General features: G+C 43.2%; 1 protein-coding gene across 1 annotated transcript in view; it reads right to left on the bottom strand.

The window, feature by feature from the left end:
• Window positions 1-25,037, bottom strand: part of naaladl2 (N-acetylated alpha-linked acidic dipeptidase like 2) — a 624,478-nt gene that overhangs the window by 440,250 nt on the left and 159,191 nt on the right. The window contains exon 4 of the mRNA XM_078410100.1: window positions 13,066-13,274. The gene's annotated coding sequence lies outside the window, so the exon portion shown is untranslated. The remainder of the gene's footprint in view (window positions 1-13,065; window positions 13,275-25,037) is intronic.

Genomic DNA, 25,037 nt, shown 5'->3' on the forward strand with positions numbered 1-25,037 from the left:
GCAGAATATAGTTCTCAGCATTGTGGCATGTCGGTTCCATAGACAATATCCAAGTTCCTAAAGGGGGTAGAGGTGAATTTGACAGCATCCTAGCATATAGCAGGAACATTCAGAAGCCTGAGAACAGAGGGGAAGAGGGGAAAAAGCTGTACTATCCAATTAGAGTACATGTAAATTGGAAGAATGGTTGCCATTCCCCCCCCCCCCCAAAAAAAATATTCAGTTAACACATTCAACATGTTAGCAATGTGACAATATAACCTTCTATTGATGGAATTGATGGGCTTGCTACTATTTAGATTACATTGTTTAAGTGTCCTATACTTGAGTAGAGAAATCCTATAAAATCTGTAAATATGGCTTTGGCTACAGTGCAACTCATGCAATGTTATATTACAATAGTGCGAGCAACTTTCAAAGAAGATTATAAAGACCACTTTGCCTACGTGGCAACATTGTGAGTAGTGCCAATTATCCAGCAAAACAATAATTCCCACCTTTTTTCACAGAGGCCATCTTATGAAACTTATTTTTTCACTATTTTTGGCAGTAGGTAACCGCTTCAGTGCAAATGCTTTCAGAAAATCTGGATCACGGTAAATGACAGCATAATTAATTGAGTCCACAACTTCTTTTATATGAAGAAGGGTCCAAAACATCGCCCATCCATTCCCTCCATAGATGCTGCCTGTCCCACAGAGCTCTTCAGCACTTTGCACTTTGCCTAAGATTCCAACATCTGCAGTTCTTTGTGCCTCCATAATTTCCTTTACCTTGTGAGAAATGTAAAGACCTTTTGGATATATCGTGATACGCGTTCATGTTCCTAATTATTTTAGTTCAGATATACAGCACAGAAACAGGCCATATGGTCCATCAAGTCCCCGCTGACCAGTGATCCCTGCACACTAACACGAGCCTACGCTCTAGGGCCAATTTGCAATTTTTACCAAAGTCAATTAACCTACAAACGTGTACGTCTTTGGAAACATAGAAACATAGAAAATAGGTGCAGGAGGAGGCCATTTGGCCCTTCGAGTCAGCACTGCCATTCATTGTGATTATGGCTGATCATCCACAATCAGTAACCAGTGCCTGCCTTCTCCCCATATCCCTTGACTCCTCAAGCCTCTAGAGCTCTATCTAACTCTCTTTTAAATTCATCCAGTGAATTGGCCACCGCTGTCTTCTGTGGCAGAGAATTCCACAAATTCACAACCGGAGTTTGTAGTGCCCGTTTATTCCTACTCTTTGCTTCCTCTCTGCCAACCTATTCTCTATCCATGTCAATACCCTATCCCCAATACCATGTGCTCTAATTTTGCCCACCAATCTCCTGTGTGGGATCTTATCAAAGGCTTTCTGAAAGTCTGGATACACTACATCCACTGGCTCTCCCTCATCCATTTTACTTGTCACATCCTCAAAAAATTCAAGAAAATTAGTCAAGCAGGATTCCCCCTTCATAAATCCATGCTGACTTGGACCAATCCAAATGCGCCGTTATTACCTCTTTAATAATTGACCTGGATAATGATCCAAAGACTTTATTAACTACATAGCAAGCACGACCTCACGCCTGCACATTCCACTTACACTCACTCCAAACACACAAGCAGTGGTCACTCAAAAGCTAAAGGGGCGTAACTACAAAAGCATGACACATAACATGAGTGACACCATTACACTAATCTACACTGTTGTCCTTTGAAAGTTTCCTAATGCTTTGGCTTCCTGCTACTCTTTGCTATGTTATACATCTTTTCTTTTAGTTTTATTCCATCCCTAACTTCCCTTGTCAGCCATGGTTGCCTCTTGCTCCCCCTTAGAATCTTTCTTACTCTTTGGAATGAAATGATCCTGCATCTTCTGGATTATGCCCAGAAATTCCTGCCATTACAATAGACAATAGACAATAGGTGCAGGAGTAGGCCATTCAGCCCTTCGAGCCAGCACCGCCATTCAATGCGATCATGGCTGATCACTCTCAATCAGTACCCCGTTCCTGCCTTCTCCCCATACCCCCTCACTCCGCTATCCTTAAGAGCTCTGTCCAGCTCTCTCTTGAAAGCATCCAACGAACTGGCCTCCACTGCCTTCTGAGGCAGAGAATTCCACACCTTCACCACCCTCTGACTGAAAAAGTTCTTCCTCATCTCCGTTCTAAATGGCCTACCCCTTATTCTCAAACTGTGGCCCCTTGTTCTGGACTCCCCCAACATTGGGAACATGTTATCTGCCTCTAATGTGTCCAATCCCCTAATTATCTTATATGTTTCAATAAGATCCCCCCTCATCCTTCTAAATTCCAGTGTATACAAGCCCAATCGCTCCAGCCTTTCAACATACGACAGTCCCGCCATTCCGGGAATTAACCTAGTGAACCTACGCTGCACGCCCTCCATAGCAAGAATATCCTTCCTCAAATTTGGAGACCAAAACTGCACACAGTACTCCAGGTGCGGTCTCACCAGGGCCCGGTACAACTGTAGAAGGACCTCTTTGCTCCTATACTCAACTCCTCTTGTTACGAAGGCCAACATTCCATTGGCTTTCTTCACTGCCTGCTGAACCTGCATGCTTCCTTTCATTGACTGATGCACTAGGACACCCAGATCTCGTTGAACTCCCCCTCCTCCTAACTTGACACCATTCAGATAATAATCTGCCTTTCTATTCTTACTTCCAAAGTGAATAACCTCACACTTACCTACATTAAACTGCATCTGCCATGTATCCGCCCACTCACACAACCTGTCCAAGTCACCCTGCAGCGTTATTGCATCTTCCTCACAATTCACACTACCCCCCAACTTAGTATCATCTGCAAATTTGCTAATGGTACTTTTAATCCCTTCGTCTAAGTCATTAATGTATATCGTAAATAGCTGGGGTCCCAGCACCGAACCTTGCGGTACCCCACTGGTCACTGCCTGCCATTCCGAAAGGGACCCATTGCTGTTCCACCGTCATTCCTGCTAGGATCCTTTTCCAGTCGACCTTGGCCAGCTCCTCTCTCATGCCTTCATAGTCCCCTTTGTTCAACTGCACACCGACACTTCTGATTTAATCTTCTCTCTCTCAAATTAAGGTTAAAACTAATCACTACCTCTGAGCAGTTCCTTTACCTTGAGTTCCCTTATTAAATCTGGTTCATTGGACAACACTAAATCCAGAATTGCCTTCTCTCTGGTAGGCTCCAGTACAAAGTCTGAAGAAGGGTCTCGACCCGAAACGTCACCCATTCCTTCTCTCCCGAGATGCTGCCTGACCTGCTGAGTTACTCCAGCATTTTGTGAATAAAAGGCTCCAGTACAAGCTGCTCTAAGAATCCATCTCGGAGGCACTCTACAAACTTCCTTTCTTGGGGTCCAGAACCAACCTGATTTTCCCAGTCTACCTGCATATTGAAATCTCCCATAACCAGAGTGGCATTACCTTTGTTACATGCCAATTTTAACTCCTGCCGCACACCCTATATCCAGGCTACTGTTTGGGGGCCTGTAGATAACTCCCATTAGTGTCTTCTTACCTTTACAATTCCTCAATTCTATCCACAGCGACTCTACATCGTCAGTCCCTATGTCACTCCTAGCAAGGGACTGAATTTCATCCCTCACCAACAGAGCTACCTCACCGCCTCTGCCCACCTGCCTGTCCTTTGTATAGGACGCATAACCCTGAATATTCAGTTCCCTGTCCCGATCCTCCTGCAGCCACGTCTCTGTAGTTCCCATAATGTCATACCTACCAATCTCCTACAGAGCTTCAAACTCATCCACATTACTTCTTATACTTCGCGCATTACATATAATACTTTTAATCCATTACTCTCCTCACCTTTCACATTGATTCCTATTTTACTTGGCATTACTCCCCTATCCCTTCGTGAGCTTTATGCACTGTTAATTCTGGGGCCTTTCTTAACTTTTCCCACACGCTCTTTCCCTTTAACTCCATCCTTGTCTATCCCATTTGTTCCCCCCCCCCCCACTATTTAGTTTAAACCCACCCATGTAGCAGTGGCAAACCTCCCTGCCAGAATGCGTAGAGTATGGGAGGAAACCTGAGAACCCGGAGAAAACCCACACAAGTCACAGGGAGAACATACGAACTCCATACAGACAGCACCCATAGTCAGGATCGAACCCGGGTCCATGGCGCTGTAAGGCAGCAACTCTACCGTTGCACCACCGATTACAATTTGGATTATAATTTGTCCTTTGCACAGATATCGAATGTTCATTTGTGCACATTGGAAAACTAGTTCCCTACTTTGTAGCAATTAATTGGTACTTCAGTATTACTTTATCTGTTCACTATTTGCAATTATACCTGTTTCCATTGAAGGATAATTATTATGTTAATAAGGCAACACATGGTCAATGAAAAGTTAAACGCAGAATGGGTGTGCACACTTCCTTGATCAATTTGCAATCCAATCAGCAATTCAGTGTGAAACTATGAAATTAAAGCTTGTCATTTATGTCGATTTTTTTTCCCCATTAGCCAGAAACGTCTTCCAATCATCCTCCCCCCCCCCCCCCGAGGAGATTTTAAAAAACCTCCCTCCCCAACCACAGAAAATGCAACACCTGTCCTTTTACCTCCCCCCTCGACTCTATCCAAGGACTCCAACAGTCTTTTCAGATGAGGCAGAGGTTCACTTGCACCTTCTCCAATCTCATCTACTGATTCCGCTGCTGTTCCAGGTGTCAACATTTGTACATCGGCGAGACCAAGCGCAGGCTCGGCGATCATTTCGCTTTACACCTCCGCTCAGTCCGCCTTAACCTACCTGATCTCTCCGTTGCTCAGCACTTTCACTCCCCCTCGCATTCCAATCTGACCTTTCTGTCCTGGGCCTCCTCCATTGTCAGAGTGAGGCCTATCCCAAATTGGGGGAACAGCAACTCATATTTCGCTTGGGTAGCTTCCACCCCAGTGGTATGAACATTGACTTCTCTAACTTCAAATAGCCCTTGCTTTCCCTCTCTCTCTCCATCTCCTCCCCTTTTCCAGTTCTCCAACCAGTTTTACTGTCTCTGACTAGATTCTATCTCTATTGAGGGATTGGACATGCCAGATGCAGGAAACATTTTCCTGATGTTGGGGGAGTCTTTAACCATCTTTAACCTCTCACCACTTTCCTTTCATTCTTCCAAAGCAAAATAGACAGCATCTACAGCACCTTAACCACCAACGCACCTGCTCCCCCTCAAACCACCTGCCCCCCCTTATCCTGTCAACCCCTGCCTCAGTTCTCTCCAGTCTCCACCACCGACCTCTCTGACCTCTTCACAGGAATAAAAACTGCCACCTGCTCTCTGGACCCCATCCCCTCCAGCTTTGTCAAGGCCTGCCTTCCTGCTCTCTCTCCACTTATCACTGCAACAATAAACTCCTCCCTGTCCACTGGCATTGTCCCGCCATCCCTCAAAATCGCTGCTGTCACCCCCATTCTGAAAAAACCTGGTCTCAACCCTGACACCCCAAACAACTTCAGACCAATCTCCAACCTACCCTTTCTGTCCAAAGTTTTGGAACGTGCTGTAGCTTCCCAACTCAAATACCACCTCTCTACCAATAACCTGTATGAAACATTCCAATCCGGATTCCGCTCCAACCACTGTACTGAAACTGCGCTCCTCAAAATCACAAACGACCTTTTCCTCTCCTCCGACGCTGGCAACCTCAACATCCTCATCCTACTTGACCTCAGCGCCGCCTTTGACACCATAAATCACTCCATTCTCCTCACCCGACTTGAAACCTCCTTTAACATCACCGGCACAGCCCTATCCTGGTTCAAATCTTACCTCTCTGACAGGCACCAGTTCATCTCCATTAACAACTGTAAATCCCCCACCGCTCCCCTCCCCCAAGGTGTCCCCCAAGGCTCAGTCCTTGGCCCCCTCCTCTTCATCCTCTACCTGTTCCCCCTTGGTCAATTAATCCGCCGTCATGGTCTCAACTTCCACTGCTTCGCCGATGATATCCAGCTCCTCATCTCCACCAAGTCAATCTCCACCACCACACTCTACACTGACAAACTGCATCACTGAAATAAAATCTTGGCTTCAATCAAATTTCCTCAAACTCAACTGCAACAAATCTGAAATCATCATCATTGGTCCAAAAACGCTCACCAAATCCACCCAAAACTTCATCCTCAATATTGATGGTCTCCCAGTATCCACCTCCCCTCACATCCGGAATCTTGGAATCATCTTTGATCAAACCCTCTCCTTCGACAAACACATCAAACACATCACAAAGACAGCCTTCTTCCACCTCAAAAACATTGCCCGTCTCCGTCCATCCCTCTCCTCCACAGCTGCAGAAACCCTCATCCACGCCTTCATCACCTCCCGTCTGGACTACTGCAACAGCCTCCTCTATGGCGCACCCTCAAAAATCATCAGTAAACTTCAATACATTCAAAACTCCGCTGCCCGTCTACTCACCCACACCCCGATCCGTGACCATATCACCCCCGTCCTTTACAAACTCCACTGGCTCCCCATCCCCCAGAGAATCCAGTACAAAATCCTCCTCATGACCTACAAAGCCCTCCATAACCTGGCCCCATCCTACCTGACTGACCTCCTCCACAGGCACACTCCCACCTGCACCCTCCGCTCTGCTGCTGCCAATCTCCTATCACCCCCCATCCGGACCAAACTCAGATCCTGGGGGGACAGGGCTTTCTCCATCACTGCTCCCACCCTATGGAACTCACTACCCCAAACCGTCAGAGACTCCTCCTCACTCACCACATTCAAAACATCACTGAAGTCTCACCTGTTCAGTACTGCCTTCAACCACTGACGGTCACCTCACCTTCTGTCTCCTTTCTCTGTTCGTTTACTTATTTATCTATTTATTCACTTCCCTATGTTCTTTAAATCCCTGTAAAGCGTCTTTGAGTGTATGAAAAGCGCTATATAAATGTAATGCATTTTTATTATTATTATTATTTCTCCATTCTGATGTCCCCACCTGCTTCAAAAAGACCATCATCCAGGTGGTGAAGAAAAGTAAGGTGGCTTGCCTTAATGACTCCCGTCCAGTAGCTCTAACATCCACCATCCATGAGACTGGTGATGGTGCACATTAACTCAAGCTTCCTAACCAGCCATGATCTACTGCAGTTTGCTTCCTTTGCAACAAGTCCACAGCAGATGATATCTCCCTTGCCCTAAACTAGGTAACAAGGACTCTCAAGTTAGGCTCTGCCTTCAAGGCAGCTCTGCCTTCAACATCATGATCCATTCCAAACTAATCTCCAAACTCTGGGACCTAGGAATCAGCTCCTCTCTCCGCCAGTAGATCCTGACCCAAAGACTTTAGTCAATGAGGTAAGGTGGCAACAACTCCTCCACAATAATTCTCAACACCGTGCCTCACAAAGATGCAATCTCAATCCCCTACTATACTCCCGACACGCTCATGGCTTCACGGACACATTCTGCTCTAATTCCATCTACAAGTTTGCAGACAACACCATCATGGTGGGTCTTACCATGAACAATGACGAGATGAAGTGCAGGAAGGAGATAAAGATCTGAGTGACATAATGTCAGGACAATAACCTCTCCCACAATGTCAGCAATATGAAGAAGCTAGTTATTGACTTCAGGGTGCATTGTGGAGTACATACCGGTACGGTTGTGAGATTCAAGTTTCTTGGTGTTAATATTACCAATCATTTGTTGTGGACCAACCACATGAATGCGACAGCCAAGAAAACACACCAATTCTACTTCCTGAGGAGACTGTGGAAATTCATCATGTCTTCAGTGATTCCTCCAAACTTCTGTAGGTGCATCATAAAAAAGCATACTGTCTGCACCCATCTTTACTGAAACTTTACTCTTCCGTAAGTTTATAACCAGATTTCCACTCCTTTGACAGAACTGATGTGACCAAAAATAACGATACAAATTATATGTTCAATGACATCAAGCATGTTGCACTATTCTTACCCAGTACCCTAAACTACCCTGCAACCTTCAAAACTGTTCCTCCATTCTTTATTATCCTGCTCAATGGAATGAACCTCATTGCTGCATATTGAGACTAAACAGTATTTATAATCAAGGACGAGTCTCACCCCAGTCACTCCCTCTTCTCCCCTCAGGCAGGAGGTGCAGAGGTGTGCAAACACATTCAATAGACAATAGACAATAGGTGCAGGAGGAGGCCATTTGGCCCTTCGAGCCAGCACCGCCATTCAATGTGATCATGGCTGATCATTCTCAATCAGTACCCCGTTCCTGCCTTCTCCCCATACCCCCTGACTCCGCTATCCTTAAGAGCTCCATCGAGCTCTCTCTTGAATGCATTCAGAGAATTGGCCTCCACTGCCTTCTGAGGTAGAGATTTCCACAGATTCACAACTCTCTGACTGAAAAAGTTTTTCCTCATCTCAGTTCTAAATGGCCTACCCCTTATTCTAAAACTGTGGCCCCTTGTTCTGGAATCCCCAACATTGGGAACATGTTTCCTGCCTCTAACGTGTCCAACCCCTTAATAATCTTATACGTTTTGATAAGATCTCCAGATTCCTCCAGATTCAGGGACAGTTTCTTCCCAGCTGTTATCAGGCAACTGAATCATTCTATCACCAACTAGAGAGCATTCCTGCCCTACCATCTACCACAATGGAGACCCTCAAACTATCTTTAATTGGACCTTATCTTGCACTAAATGTTATTCCCTTTATCCTGCATTTGTACCCTGTGGACTACATGATTGTAATCATATATAGTCTTTCCACTGACTGGATTGTACACAACAAAAAAGCTTCTCACTGTACCTCGGTACAGGTGACAATAAACTAAACTAAAAGGAAGAAATATACCAAATTACAACATGTACCATGATTTAGGCAATGTCACCCTCCATTGGGTGGCGCCATAAGTGGCAGCCTCGCCAACAGCCTGTCTCGTCCCTTTCTTTTTCGTTTGTTTGTTTTTGGTCTGGTTTAGTGTATCTTTAGTTTTGTATTATGTGGGGGGTGGGGGGGGGGGGGGGGGCAGGGGTTGGGGGAAACCTTTTTTATCTCTTCCCTCAACGGAGATACAACTTTTTCCGTATCGTATCTCAGTTCGCACTGCGGCCTAACATCGTAGAGCTGGCGGTCCTTTGTTAGGGATCGACTTTGGGAGTCCAACCGCAGGAGCTTCGACCGCCCCGATTGCGGGAGCCTCGATCAACCCCTTTGCAGGGGCTTCGATCGCAGACTGTGGGAGCTTCAATCGCCCTGACTACGAATGTTTTGATCATCCCGACAATGGGAGAAAAGGAGGAAGAAGGTAAATGTTACTCGCCTTCCATCACAATTGGGAATGCGAGGTCGCCGAAAAATGATGGACGTGCTGCCTTTGCTGGTGGGGACTCGGAGGGATTGCCGTGAGTGCCGTGATCTCCGTGTTTGCAGGGACATCGCGACACCATGGGAACATCCTGGAGTCTGGTGTGAGTGCGGGCGGCTTGCTGACTGTTCGGGCGGACAGGGACTGCAGACAGAGTGACAGCGGTCGGTACAACTCTGGTCACATCACGGTGAAGGAGCCTGTGTGTGGCCCGGACATTGCACTGATGGCTGTGTGTCTCCGTTTATGCTGTGTGCCTTAGAGATTCCCCCACGCCACTGTGGTGGCTGTTTATGTTTAAATGTTTTATGTAATTTTATGTACCTCGGTGCACGTGACGATAAAGGACCATTGAATCATTGAACCATTGTTCCAAATATTAACATTTTGCTGAATCAATAGGACATTCAGATCACAAATGCTTGAGATCATTTGATGATCTTAAGCATACAATTAACTTGTAATCTGCTTTTATATATCCAATAAACATTATCTATCAAATAATTTATGCAACCAGATATAAATAAAAGGAAGCATGTTAACACCGCAAGGAGTTGTTCCATTATTGGAGTTAACATCATGCTAAAATAGAGCTTAAACATTAATGACAGAAAATATATTGCATAGTTTTGAAAGTTCAGAGTAAATACTGATTTCTTCCTGTATTGTACCACAGTTAAACACAAACTATTCAATTAGCAGTTCATAAACAGTAGATATACTCACACTGAAAATGTGTAATTATCCCCTGGCTAATTATCCTAACATTTTGATAAAACACACTTGTCAGAGGCTCCAATAAGTTTGATAAACAGGATACATGCTTCTGTAGCCTAATTAGTTGTTAATATGAACTCAGAATTTCAATCAGAACACTAATAGCTTAACTAATCTATAAATAATTTGTCAATGTGAAAATGTTTGCATGTTGCAGGACAGGAATACTGAATCATAAAGGATACGAGTAAATTCATAATGCAAATATCCATGAAGGTATTTCAGGATTTAGTGCATCTCGAGCTAACACTGCAGACCTTTAGTTACACATTTACAATGTGAATGCAAGTTACATTCACTAAAATGCCTTCATAGACTTATTCTCCTCCGGTGGATTCCACCAACTGAAAATCACTTAATATTTTACCTTCTAGCCATTACTTATTTGCACTTTGAAGACTACTATTTGAACAGTTGGAAAGGCAGGGCATAAAATGGGATTAAAATTCATGACAAAAGGCCTCCAATAAGCTTAAAACAGATGCAATTGCTGCTTCTTTACTTTTATCTCCTTTCCCACTACCCAAGAAAATGTTGGACCCGATTTTCTTGCCGTAAACTATTGGCTACTTGCTGAGCTGCAATTCAAAGAAAACCAGTGCTTTCCAACTGCTTGCACAAGTCCTTCATTTATGAACTCTGAGAACTCTTTTTGGAAACATCAGAGTGCAATCTTAATCTGTTCGTATCCAATGATCACAACTGGATTTCTGGCGAGGTTCAATAAAAATTGATCAGAAGTACAATCTATCTCTTTTCATTATCTGGGAAACCTTAGTTAACATTAGAGACACAAGGAACTGCAAATGCTGGTTTACAAATAAAGACACAAAGAGCTGGTCTCTGAAAAACATGAATAGGTGACGTTTAAGGTCGGGACCCTTCACAAGTCTGGTTGCAGTGGGGGAGTAGGGGGGGAGAGAAAGCTGGAAGCAAAGTGTGGGAGAACAAAGCCTGCCAAATGATAGGTGGATACAAGTGAGGTGGGGTTTTGATTGGCAGATGGTTGAACAAAAGCCAAAGATGAAAAGATGAAAAATGTGTTAAGGAGATAAGGATAGAACAGGTGCGAATTGTGGAGATAAGGATGGAAGACTCCTATGGTGAGACAGAGGTTCACATGTACCTTTTCTAACCTCATCTACTGCATTCAGCATTCACCAAAAACCTTTGGGCTTCTAACACAACAGGTTAGTACTGTACCAGCAGTATTACTCAGTTGGCCAATATATCGGCGAGACCAAGCATAGACCAGGCGACTATTTTTCCAAACACTTGCGCATGATCCGCCAAGGTCTGTGGATCTCCCAGTTGCTAATCATTAACTCCCCTTCCCATTCTCAAACTGACCTTTCTATCCTGGGCGCCCTCCATTTCCAGACTTACGCCACATGCAAACTAGAGGAACAGCACCTCTGCTTGGGTAGCTTGGTATGAATATTGAATTCTCCAATTTTAGGTAACAAACCTCCAAATAATGTCCCCGCCCTTCCCCTTCTCTTCCCAGTGTCCCACCTGGATTCACATCCATTTTTGCCCCTTGCCTTCACAATTTGCAGTACTTAGACAATAGACAATAGGTGCAGGAGGAGACCATTCGGCCCTTCGAGCCAGCACCACCATTCAATGTGCTCATGGCTGATCATTCTCAATCAGTACCCCGTTCCTGCCTTCTCCCCATACCCCCTGACTCCGCTATCCTTAAGAGCTCTATCTAGCTCTCTCTTGAATGCCTTCAGAGAATTGACCTCCACTGCCTTCTGAGGCAGAGAATTCCACAGATTTACAACTCTGAGTGAAAAAAAAATCCTCATCTACGTTCTAAATGGCCTATCCCCTTATTCTTAAACTGTGCTTCTATTCTTACTTTACTTTGCTTTTTCATCTCTGGCCTTTGTCCAACAATCTGTCAATCAACAACCCCCCCCCCCCACCTGTATCCACCTATCATTTGACAGGCTTTGTCCTCAATTCTCTCCCAGCTTTCTCCCCTCCTACCACAATCAGTCTGAAGAAGGGTCCCGATCCAAAACATCACCTATTCATGTTCTCCAGAGATACTGCCAGATCGGTGAGTTAATACAGTACTTTGTGTATTTTTTCGGTATGCCTTATGTCAACCCAATAAAAGAAGGTAGCTCACACCTTAGATTGAGCATGACACCTTATTGCTATTTGGGATTTAGCTTGCATGCCAGAGTGAATGTTAAACACAAGATGAGCATATGGAAAAACAAACGCAAAAGAAATCAGAGAGCAAGGAAGGAGTAAAAATGTTAATTACAAAAGTCATTAACAAAAAACAGAACAAAAGAAAGCAAAAGTGGAAAAGTAAAAATGCTTAGACAATAGACAATAGGTGCAGGAGTAGGCCATTCGGCCCTTCGAGCCAGCACCGCCATTCAATGTGATCACGGCTGATCATTTTCAATCAGTACCCCGTTCCTGCCTTCTCCCATACCCCCTGACTCCGCTATCCTCCGCTAGATGAGGCTCTCACTAGGGTCTCTTCTACATCCCACAGCTCCGCTCTTACTCCCCCTCCCCCTCCCCCCACTCGCAACAAGGACAGAATCCCGTGGCGCTCGGTGAGTGGGACCATCCTCGGACTGGTCCCGACCAGTACCATGGGAAACTGCGAACTATGCTGTAGTCGGAGCCACCTGCCACTGACTGGGGATCCACCAGGCATTGATAAGTATAAGTTGTTAAGAATAGATGTTTTGTCCACAATAAAGCTTGCATTGATTAATACCTTGCTTGTGCGGTCTCTAATTATGAAACAAAATAGTCGCTGTCTAAACACCTAGAGTAAGTGCTGCATGTTGCAAGTATACAAGTATGTGAGGCCTGAACAAGGTAACCAGATAGGACGTAACTCTTTGCAGAGAGAACAGTAACCAGAGACCATAGTTTTAATATAATTGATGGAAGAATAACAGGTAGCTGAGAAAAACATTATTTCACTTGGCGAGGACTTGGAACTCGATGCAGGCAGAAATCCTCACTGCCTTGAAAAGGATCTGGTGGAGCACCTCCAGCTGGCAAGTGGGAAAAACTGCCTCCATTTTTGGCCAGCTTGATCTTGATGGACTTAATGGTTTTCTCTGGGCTACTCTGGAAAAGAAAAGGGAGGAAAGAAAAGGGTCAGCTGTAGGGGAAAAGAGGAAACCAAGTGAATAGAAGAGAAAGTCTGGTACATAGACGTAGAAATGTAAAAGAGATGGACTGTGTTGGTAATAGCTAGTTATAGATTTCTGAAATAGTCTTATAAAAACATTGAGTTGGGACTCCCTGTTCAACTTTTGCACAGAATGGAAAAAAAATAGGATCTAGAACACATTTATATTTGTTGTTGCCCAATTAGATTTACAGCCATAAAAGCATTCCACTATTTTCAGTTGCAACTTATTGTCGATTTTCTCTAAGCAGCTCAACATTTTCTCTGCAAAGAACTGGATTTGTAGTTAAAAAATAGATATAAAACATATTATTATATAGTTTGCTCCTTTAAACTATCTTTTTCGTTTTAAACATTTTTTCTCCCATGTGTAATTCCAAACACGGACTAATTATTTCTGCTTTAAGAGCCATGATGTAATTTATGTTCACAAGGCAGTGACTAGTGGGGTACCGCAAGGCTCAGTGCTGGGACCCCAGTTATTTACAGTGTATATTAATGATTTGGACGAAGGAATTGAATGCAACATCTCTAAGTTTGCGGATGACACGAAGCTGGGTGGCAGTGTTAGCTGCGAGGAGGATGCTAGGAGGCTGCAGAGTGACTTGGATAGATTAGGCGAGTGGGCAAATGCATGGCAGATGCAATATAATGTGGATAAATGTGAGGTTATCCACTTTGGCGGCAAGAACAGGAAAGCAGAGTATTACCTGAATGGTGACCGATTAGGAGAAGGGGAGATGCAATGTGACCTGGGTGTCATGGTGCACCAGTCATTGAAAGCAAGCGTGCAGGTGCAGCAGGCAGTGAAGAAAGCGAATGGTATGTTGGCATTCATAGCAAGAGGATTTGAGTTTAGGAGCAGGGAGGTTCTACTGCAGTTGTACAGGGCATTGGTGAGACCGCACCTGGAGTATTGTGTGCAGTTTTGATCTCCTAATCTGAGGAAAGACGTTCTTGCCTTAGAGGGAGTACAGAGAAGGTTCACCAGATTGATCCCTGGGATGGCGGGACTTTCATATGAAGAAAGACTGGATAGACTAGGCTCGTACTCGCTGGAATTTAGAAGACTGAGGGGGGATCTTATAGAAACATATAAAATTCTTACGGGGTTGGAGAGGCTAGATGCGGGAAGATTGTTCCCGATTGTCCAGAACCAGGGGTCACAGCTTAAGGATAAGGGGGAAGTCTTTTAGGACCGAGATGAGAAAACATTTCTTCACACAGAGAGTGGTGAGTCTGTGGAATTCTCTACCACAGAAGGTAGTTGAGGCCAGTTCATTGGCTATATTTAAGAGGGAGTTAGGTGTGGCCCAGGGATCAGGGGGTATGGAGAGAAGGCAGGTACAGGTTACTGAGCTGGATGATCAGCCATGATCATATTGAATGGCGGTGCAGGCTCGAAGGGCCGAATGGCCTACTCCTGCACCTATTTTCTATGTTTCTATGTTTCTAATACTGCCTGGAGGTGTAATACCTATGGCTGAGAAACCATTGTACGTGATATTGCTAAATAAATTACGACTACTTGTCTGGTCCCAATATTCTAACTTGTGCATGCCAATTAAACATCATATAAATTCAGGAAAATGAACGATCAGGAGATTGTACTGCAAAGCACTCAAAGATTTTAATAACCTCCCATTGTGTATTCCAAATCATTGTTCTTTGCAGATAAAAAGTACTACCAACAGAGACTAACAACTTTAAACCCAAATATATTCAAATTGTTGGTTCCAATTAATGTTTTACTGATATTTCAAATTTGAAAAACAATTCCTTCTCCCTAATCAAATTATTACAAATGACATGAACTTATATTTTTTCCCAACATTTAAAACAAAAGGTAAGTTCTTGGTCAAGTATTCCAAGTAGCTCTCAGAAGAATACTTAAAAACCTAAATCACTCTCTTGGAGTTAACAGTTGGCTTGTTGTAATCCAGACACACAGTACAGATATAATTAACAAGACAATCCAACTGAGCAGAACATCAGTTTGACTATTCCCTGAATATTGTTTATACAGCACTATTATTGAAACTATCATTTTTATCTCCCAGTTTGACAGAAGAATCAATATTAATGTCTGATTTCAACAAGACAATTGAACATCTGCTGAATAAAAGAAAATATTTGGTGATAAAACTGCCCTGGAGTTTCAACATCTCTGCAGTTATGAATTCTCCTTGCTTGAATAAAGTAAATTCCTTTGTTTTATGCTTTTAAAACCACACATTTATTGCACAATAAGTTACATATATTGTCCAATAAGTTGAGTAAATATAACCTTTCATAAATCTACTACCAGAACTGAAATGGAAGTGGTTATACTGACTGAAAAAAGCTATTTCCTTCTTCCAATAAAAATATAATACACCGTCGTGAAGTGTGCTGCCGTGATTTTGTGAAATTGAATTTCTCTATAACTATAAATAATAATCACGTTACACTTTCCCCTTGCACTCAGAATGTTTAACAAACCTTCATCAAAGTACCAGCTTGAATAATTATTGTTAACTATGCACATTGTAAAGCATGAAACACCTTGGCAGAGCTCGTATATTTGTCAGCCAATTATTGCAGCAATACATCAACATGGGACGTGCAATACAGTCTAGCTACAATTTTAAAAAATCAAAATGGAAGATCCTTGTTAATATCGTATTTTGTCCCAATTATAACCGCAATAAGACATTGATTCTAATTTCAAGTTTTATTAAAATATAACATAAATTAAATAACGAGAAATCGCAGGTGCTAGTTTACCAAAGAAAGAAGGGTCCCGACCCAAAATGTTACCTGTCCGTGTTGTCCAGAGATGCTGTCTAATCCGCTCAGTTACTCCAGTATTTAGTGTCTTTCATACCTCTATAATAATAATGAACTCTGTTCAATCGTGCTGCTAAAAGAAGGTATTTTGTCTGCTTTGAAGTATTAATGTGTTTCAAATAAAAATCTTGCTCCATTATTAGAACTTATGCATGTGATTGCACTTTATAATAATAATAATAATAAAAAAATATTTTTTATAGCGCTTTTCCAAATGCTCAAAGACGCTTTACAAAAACAGTCAAGACATAAAAACAAACAGACAAACTATCCTGACGGAGAAGCGGCGAACAAATAGCGCCAGCGTCCTCTCACGTCAGGGTCCGGCAGTAGACAATAAAGAACACAAGTCACACAATTACAATTTTTAACACAAACAGCCATCACAGTGATTGCTCCAGGCACACCCTCACTGTGATGGAAGGCAAAGAAAAGTCTTCTCTCCTCCTCATTCTTCTCCCGTGGTGCCACGAGGCGATCGAGGCTCCCGACTTTTGAAGCCCCCGCCGGGCGATGGAAAGTCCCAGGGCCGAGCCGAGCAGGCCGATGTAGGTCCTGAGCACCCACCGGGCGATGGAAAGTGCCGCAGTCGAGCCACGCAGGGCGATGAGGGGCCTGCGAGCGGGTCGATCAACCTCGCGCTCCGGGGCGGTCGAAGCTGCTACGGCTGGAGCTCCCGAAAGCCGGTCGCCAGCCAGGGACCTGCGAACTCCCGATGATGCGGTCTGCAGGGCGCACGGCCGAAGCCTCCGAGATGGTAAGTCCAGGCCCTGCGACCGGAGTCTTCAAGGTCGATCCCAGCTGGAGGCCGCCAACTCCACGGTGTTAGGCTGTAGCGCGAACGGAGATACGACACGATAAAGGGCGCATCTCCGTTGAGGAGGAGATTGGAAAAAAAGGTTTCCCACACCCCCCCACCATCCCCCACATATACAGAGTTAAAAATAAATCAAAAGAAACATTTAAACGATAACAAAGACAAAAACAAAAAAAAGACAGAGAGAATGCCGGTGAGCCGCAGCTGCAGAACGCAGTCACACCCCCACTTTACAAAGTAGTTTCACTACAAAACTTGTGTTTCTATCGAGGAGTTTTGGCTCTGTAATAGTGGAACAAAAGTAAAATACTAACTAAAGCTGGCATCAGTTCAGGGTTTCTCTAAACACCACTGGAAGAAAGAAACTTTCACAACATTTGGTAGCCATTGGCTTGATATATTGGCAGATCTGCCAGGAACATGTGGGAAAAAGTGGGCATACCACGTGGTCACTTGCAGGCTCAAATGACATGATGACACAGAGTGGTGATTTACGGTATGAGCTGTCAGAGAATCAGGTGCTGTAAAAACATTTGAAAGACCCTCAGACAGGTACATGGATAGGAATGGTTTGGAGCAATATGTCCCAAAGGAGTACCAAGGTGGCGCAGCGGTAGAGTTGCTGCCTCACAGAACCAGAGACCTGGCTTCCATCCTGCTGTCTGTACGGAGTTTGCACGTTCTCCCTGTGACCGCGTGGGCTTTCTCCGGGTGCTCCGGTTTCCTCCCACACTCCAAAGAAAAACAGGTTTTTATAGGTTAATTTGCTTCTGAGAATTGGCCCTAGTGTGTAGGATAGTGCTAGTGTAAGGGTTTAGTTTAGAGATACAGCGCCGAAACAGGCCCTTTCGGCCCACCGGGTCCGTGCCGACCAGCGATCCCCGCATATTAACACTATCCTACACCCACTAGGGACAATTGTTTACCAATTAACCGACAAACCTGCACGTCTTTGGATTGTGGGCGAAAACCGGAGATCTCGGAGAAAACACACGCAGGTAACGGGGGAAACGTAGAAACTCCATAGAGACAGCACCCGTAGTCGGGATGGAACCCGGGTCTCTGGCGCTGCATTCGCTGTATGGCAGCAACTTTACCGATGCTCCACCGTGGCCGCCCCTATCATGGATGGTTGATCGATGGTCAATGGGACTCGGTGGGCCGAAGGGTCTGTTTCCGTGCTGTGTCTCTAAAATTCAAAAAATTAAGTAAAGATGGGACGATCACTCCCCTCTGCAACGGGAGCCTCGACTTCCGGACCACTAGACCACCATCAGTGAGGCTAGATGACAAATCATCCTCCACGATAATCCGCAACCCAGGTGCCCCGCAAGAATGTGTTCTCAGCCCCTTACTAAACCCCTTGTACATTCGTGACTGTGCAACCAAATATCAATCCAAATTCATTTACAAATTCGCAGATGACATCATCATAGTGGGTCAGATATTAAATAATGACAAGACAGAATAGCAAGAAGGAGATTCAGAACCTTGTGACCTGGTGCCAAAACCAGGGGCCACAGTTTAAGAATATGGGGTAGGCCATTTAGAATGGAGATGAGGAAAAACTTTTTCAGTCAGAGAGTTGTGAATCTGTGGAATTCACTGCCTCAGAAGGCAGTGGAGACCAGTTCTCTGAATGCATTTAAGGGAGAGAGCTAGATAGAGCTCTTAAGGATAGCGGAGTCAGGGGGTATGGGGAGAAGGCAGGAACGGGGTACTGATTGAGAATGATCAGCCATGATCACATTGAATGGCAGTGCTGGCTCGAAGGGCCGAATGACCTACTCCTGCACCTATTCTCTATTGTCTCTATTGACTGATAACACATCTTCAATTGCAACACAAAGAGAAGTATTCCAACATCTGGGTGTTCTGTCATGCCATCCCAGCCTGCATTTCTCACATTTGTTGACACCAGTCTTCAAAGGCAATCCAGCATATCATTAAAATTACCTCCACCACTTCTACTTACCAGGTGTCCTTGCCCATTGAGCACCCTGCCAACCCAGACTGAAGTCACCCATACTAAAATGCTACATTTCTTGCACCTTCTGGGTGCAACACTGTTCATCTGTAATCCCCTCATCTGAAGGTCAAACTCACCAGCTACACTGGAAATACTGGATTGCTAATGTATGCATACAAGCTCGGACAGGCAATGTCAAATGGGAAAACTGACACTAAAAGAATACACACCGATAATAAGTTGTTAATGGTCCACGCTTTCATATATTCTGATTTAGAAATTTAGTTTGGAATGTTGATTTTCTTGATGGCTTTTATTGCGATAGTGGCCCAGTGAAGGAAAACAGCAGAGATAAAATGAGAAATTGGGTTTGCATTTTTTGATAACACAAAATGGACGAATCAGTCGTGGAAAACCTGACAGAACAGGGGCTGCCAAGGTTATTTCCTCCCTCGTTCCTTTTACTCAGCACTTATTTGCCACACAGATAGTGACTGATGAAAAGAAAATGCAATAAACCAACCGTTACAGGCATTATATATCAACCTGGAGATGTTTTGGAATCTGAAATGACTGACTGCTATAGGTTCCTTTAGAGAGATCAAAGATATTTCTCTATTTGTTCAATGTCAGCTTTCAAAAATTACATATGTCAATATGGATTTGTTACATGCACACTATCCATGTGCACATGACCTCCACACTGGTTTTAGAGACATAGCCTAGAAACAGGCCCTTCGGCCCACCGAGTCCATGCCAACGAACAATCACCCTATGCACTAGTTCTATCTTACACTTTACAGAAAGGGACAATTTACAGAAAGACAATTAACGTTTTAATTGTTGAATGTCTGCACACCTTTTGAAATGTGGGAGGAAACCGGAACACCCGGAGAAAACCCATGCAGTCACAGGAAGAATGTGTAATCTCTGTACAGATAGCACCCGTAGTCAAGATCGAACCAGGGTCTCTGGTGCTGTAAGGCACCAACTCTACCATTGTGCCACTGTGCCTCTTCATGCTCTTTTAATCCTACTTCCCTGCTCATTCTTAACTGATTTGGTGGCTCATTTGGTGTTGAGGTTCCTTCTTAACTGATAGTCCTTGTTCCCCAGTGGCTTCTTTTTCTTTATCGTGCTGGCTTAACACAGACTGCACTACAGAATGCCACAGAATTAAGTTATTGTGTATGATGTCAGGATATTGGCATTAAATTGTGCTGGGGAGAGAGGAAATTCCTTTCTGAACACAATGCACCTCCGAGTTGATATATGGTGCTGTAGCATGGTGTGACCACTCTTTATGGCATCTACGCCATAGAGATGCCTTCTATCTTTATAAAGCTTTATGACTGTTTCACCTGCAGCTTTCGGGCAGAACAAAATTAAATCGATTCAGTCTTCTTGTTACTGAGAGCATCTGCGAACACCCTGAAACAACCATGGGAAGCAACTGCAATATATTTCCAGCTATGGCTGGTCCATAGCCACAATGACCTTGACAGCTGTGGCAGAACAATCTTAAGCACATTCTGAGGTTTGATTTATTGCTGGAAATGAGGCATGCTTCACTAAAGACATCCTTACTGCCATTATGCATGATTCTGCGTCGAGATTCTAATTAAAGAACAGCTCCCAAACAGTCCTGGATAGATACAGCTGCCCAGTGAAATAGTTTTCTTGCTCCTTTTGTAATGTGGCCAATATCTCTTTTTATAAGGGAAATACCTACGATGTGTTCATTCTAGATTCAACTGGTTATTGCAGGTCCCTTACAGTTAAATTAAACTCTTTCAACTTCTGACACAACTAACAGTAATGTAGCAATTGTAACATAATTGAAGTACAGCTTAATTCAACTTGTGTGCTGAAACAAATTGTATGTTTTCACTTAAAAAAATTAGATTATCCTGCTAGAGAATACATTCAAAAGTAACCTTTCTGCAATATTTTGTTTTCTGAAACTTGTTACATCCTGAGAAGTAATGACGCAAGAGGTTCCCCACACATGTATGGTGTGTACGACAATTGGAAAGGGAAATTTTTTAACTCCTTGGGGTAAGGGCAGGGAAGTGGGATTAAAACTGTGTGAAGAGGCAGAGTAAGTTGAATATGCTTTAGGGTGCTAACCTTTTCTTCTTCAGCAGTTCTTCAGGATAAAGATTAATGTTTCTAGCCAGTTCTGTGTGGTCTGAGGGGCCAAAGAGCTCAGTGCAACATCTGAAGACTCTGCCACAAGTGTGGCTAAGGTGCTTGATATGATAGGTCAGTGAGTATTCCACAGTAACAAGTCACCAACCCATGCCAATCATGCGCACAAATATAATCAACCTAGAGTGATTTTAAAGATAAGCATTTAGGAAAATGTTCATTTTTAATTTCTTGGAATACTCATTTTAAAGAAAAAGGAAACAGTGAATCGTGTGTTGCATCTGAAATAAGGAGATATCATGCGATTTCTACCACAGCCAGCGGGAAGGCAGAATTGCCTTGAGATTTCAGTGTACTCAAATTCAATCATATCTGAAGTCTGAGAATCAGATCATTTAGTATAATTGGGCCCTGTAGCCATGATCTAATTGAAAATTGGTAATTGTGATTGGAAGAAGTGATGATATATGTGACCAAGCATGGGGAAGGAGTGGTGGAAATCCGGGTCTTCAGGGAATCTTCAGTGAGGAGGACACTGTAAAACTTGGAGATGTCTTGATGGAGAGGGGAAATCAAAAGGGCATGAAGGGTTAAGGGAATCGGGGTAAAAGGTGTGGGATTGTGAAAAAGAGGATTAGGGATTGGAATTATGCTGATGAAGGCAGAGTCAATAAAAGGTGTCCTTGTTATCAGATATTTTAGTGTTGGGCCAGGGAGATAGTATCTGCCATGCAGCAGTATGCACACTGCAGTGGATCAAGACTTTCTGGGAGGCTGGAGATGATGTGCTCCATGACCAGCCTCTCAAGGCATTTCATGATGATGGATCTCAGAGTCAACAGATGGTAGTTTAGTACTCAACTACTTTTACTTCATTACTCAAACTGAAATTCTCCAATTGCCATGCTGGGATTTAAATCTTACAATAATTGTGATTATGGTTCAGTACAGAAAAAAAACATAATTTTCGATTCCACAACATTAAAAAAACCCAGTGTACCTAACATTTTACCGAAGTTATTCTATTTGTTAAAGTAGGCATCGCTCTCACTGCCACTTATTTTATTCTAGCAACATCAGTCATATATTAATTTGGCAGAAGAAATGTACTTTAAGGTTTTAGTCCAGCCCCTTCCCTAAATGAGGATTTGCAGTATTAAAGAGAGAGCGAATGGTGCAAGTGCAGGAATTAGCATGAAGTCTGTTCAATGCACATTATGAACAAAAGTCGGAAGGGCTCACTTAAGCCTACCGGAGATTCAAAATTCAAAATTTCTACTTTCAAGATAGCACCCTTGACCTTTATTTAGTTCTGTGCCTGGCTTATCATTATGCATGCAGGTTTTCATTCATTTTAATCAACACCAGAGTTTATTTTTAGTTTGTATTCCTTCAACATTAAAGATAGATACTAGCACAAGAAGGCTAAACTTGGTTGCATAAAAACAGCTGCAGAAGAATATCGAACACATTTCTAATAGAGTTTGAAATGATTGTATCAATATTCAAATCTGATTTACTTTGCAGCACCCACTGCAATATCTAATATTCTTGATCAAATTTAAGAATCACATCATTGCAATGTTGATACTAGTTTTGTGAACACAGGTAGATTTGTAACACGGTGAATCTCAAAATTTAACATTAAATGTTAATAAAATGTTTAGACAATATGCAATTGTTTCAGAATATCATATGAGAGAACTTAATGAAATTATGTGGAAAATCTGAAAATAAGCTAACACAATAAACAAAGCCAGATGTTCAGGCAGCAAGCATAATTCCTTCATGGAGCATACGTGGAAATGGAAGCAATGTAAAAAGCTACTGGATTAAAACCAGTTGATGGTTGTATCAGGGTGTATTGGGCCAAACAGAATTATCTGTGACTGGGCAAGAAGATACATGCAAAATAGGTTGGGCTGTGAAGGTAATTAACTCTAAGAGCAGAGAGAAACTGACAGTCAGCAAAGACAAGCAAATGAAGTTGCAAGATCTAAAGAGTGGCAGGAGATTTTAAATGCAGTTTTCTGTCAATGGCTTTAGTAATAAATTAATCAGCGTTTTGGGAAAAAAGCACATAAATATATGGATGAGATGTCATATGTAATTGGATAGGTCTCTGCTGTTTAGTTGAAAATTTTGAATACAGGATGACCTGTTGAGCGCTTTACTTCAGTCATTTTCCTTCTCAAGCAGCAACACGAAAGAACCAACAGCACAGTACCGGCTTTGAGTTTGCATCGATCGGCAGTGGCTGGAAAATTATTCAGAGCAAAGAAAGAACATGATTCTTGAACCAGAATAATAGTTATGGCAGGCAACGAATGCTGCTCATCAAGAGATGACTATTAGTCATTTGAACTGCATGTTCAACAACTAAAAATGTTCTCGAGGATGAATAATTTGTCAAAGTTGAGGGAAAGAATGCCTATTAGAGACACACAGGACTTGAAACACAAAATACATTGGTGCATCAAGCAATCTTGATTACAGCTGGGAAGAAACTGTCCCTGAATCTGGAGGTGTGCGTTTTTGCCAGATTAGAGAGGGGAGAAGAGGTAGTGGCCAGGGTGTGCCTCGTTCTTGATTATGCTGCTGGCCTTGTCAAGGCAGCATGAGGTATAAATGGAATCAATAGAAGGGAGGTTGGTTTGTGTGATGGTCTGGCTGCGTCCACAATTCGCTGCAATTTCTTGTGGTCTTGGATGGAGCTGTCTGCAAACCAAGCTGTGAGACATCCTGATAAAATGCTTTCTATGGTGCATCTGTGGAAGTTGGTGAGAGTTGTAGGGGACATGCCGAACTTCCTAAGCCTTCTAAGGAAGTAGAGGCGTTGGTGTGCTTTCTTGGTCATTGCGTTAATATGGGTGGTCCAGGAGAAGGACCATACCAAGTCTTCTTCACGTTAAAACATAAAGGTGAGCCCTGGCTCTGGACTGAAGAGCAATGGAAAACATATAAGCTTTATCTAAAATTAGTGAAACTTGCCTCATCCATTATTTCCTGTGGAAACCATCCTGACAGATAATAATAATAATAATAATGCATTTTATTTATATAGCGCTTTTCATATACTCAAAGACGCTTTACAGAGATTTTGAGAACATATCTCTGTAAATGATACATGATGCCTCCAGCTAAGGGATAAGTACAGTCATGATCCATATTATTGAATATGGCCACAAGCTACCATTATGCTTCAGGCACCCTAGCCTCCAATTAGAAAAGTTATGCAGAGGTTAAAAAAGCTCCAGCTGTCATTTATTCAATCTCAGATGTTTCTCGTCAGGAATCACAACCTTCTGACTGTGCACCATAAAGTATTGCTAATAATTGGAACAATATTGGTCATTCCAATAACAGTGATGGTAAAACTACAAGGAAAGGCTGGCCTTTCATCACACTTAGGTAGAATATGCTTAGGAGGAGGCAATGGTTGATTGGGAATGTACCAAGTGGTGGGTAGTCTTCAGTTGTTGATGATGATTTTCTAATGACAGTCAAAGAGATTGCTAGGGTCTCCAATAAAGATATTCCTTTGGAAATGTCTTTACGGCATTCATTTCAGCAGGGATGGGAGTTTGTGAGGAGACCTTCCTGTCCTTCCCTCTATCTTCCATGTCGTGATCAATCTTAGGCTAGTACAAAAGACTGGCCACCCGTTTCATGTGGACAGTTCCCTCACATTGAGCATTGACACCCTTCAGTTTGTGTCTGAATCATAAGTCTGTGGCCCCAGTTCACCAAGTTAACCTGTTGGTGTTTCAACTTTGGGGATCATATCATATCATCATATATATACAGCCGGAAATAGGCCTTTTCGGCCCTCCAAGTCCGTGCCGCCCAGCGATCCCCGTACATTAACACTATCCTACACCCACTAGGGACAATTTTTACATTTACCCAGCCAATTAATCTACATACCAGTAC

This window comes from Rhinoraja longicauda, chromosome 13 (assembly GCF_053455715.1).
Source record: "Rhinoraja longicauda isolate Sanriku21f chromosome 13, sRhiLon1.1, whole genome shotgun sequence".
NCBI lineage: Eukaryota > Metazoa > Chordata > Chondrichthyes > Rajiformes > Arhynchobatidae > Rhinoraja > Rhinoraja longicauda.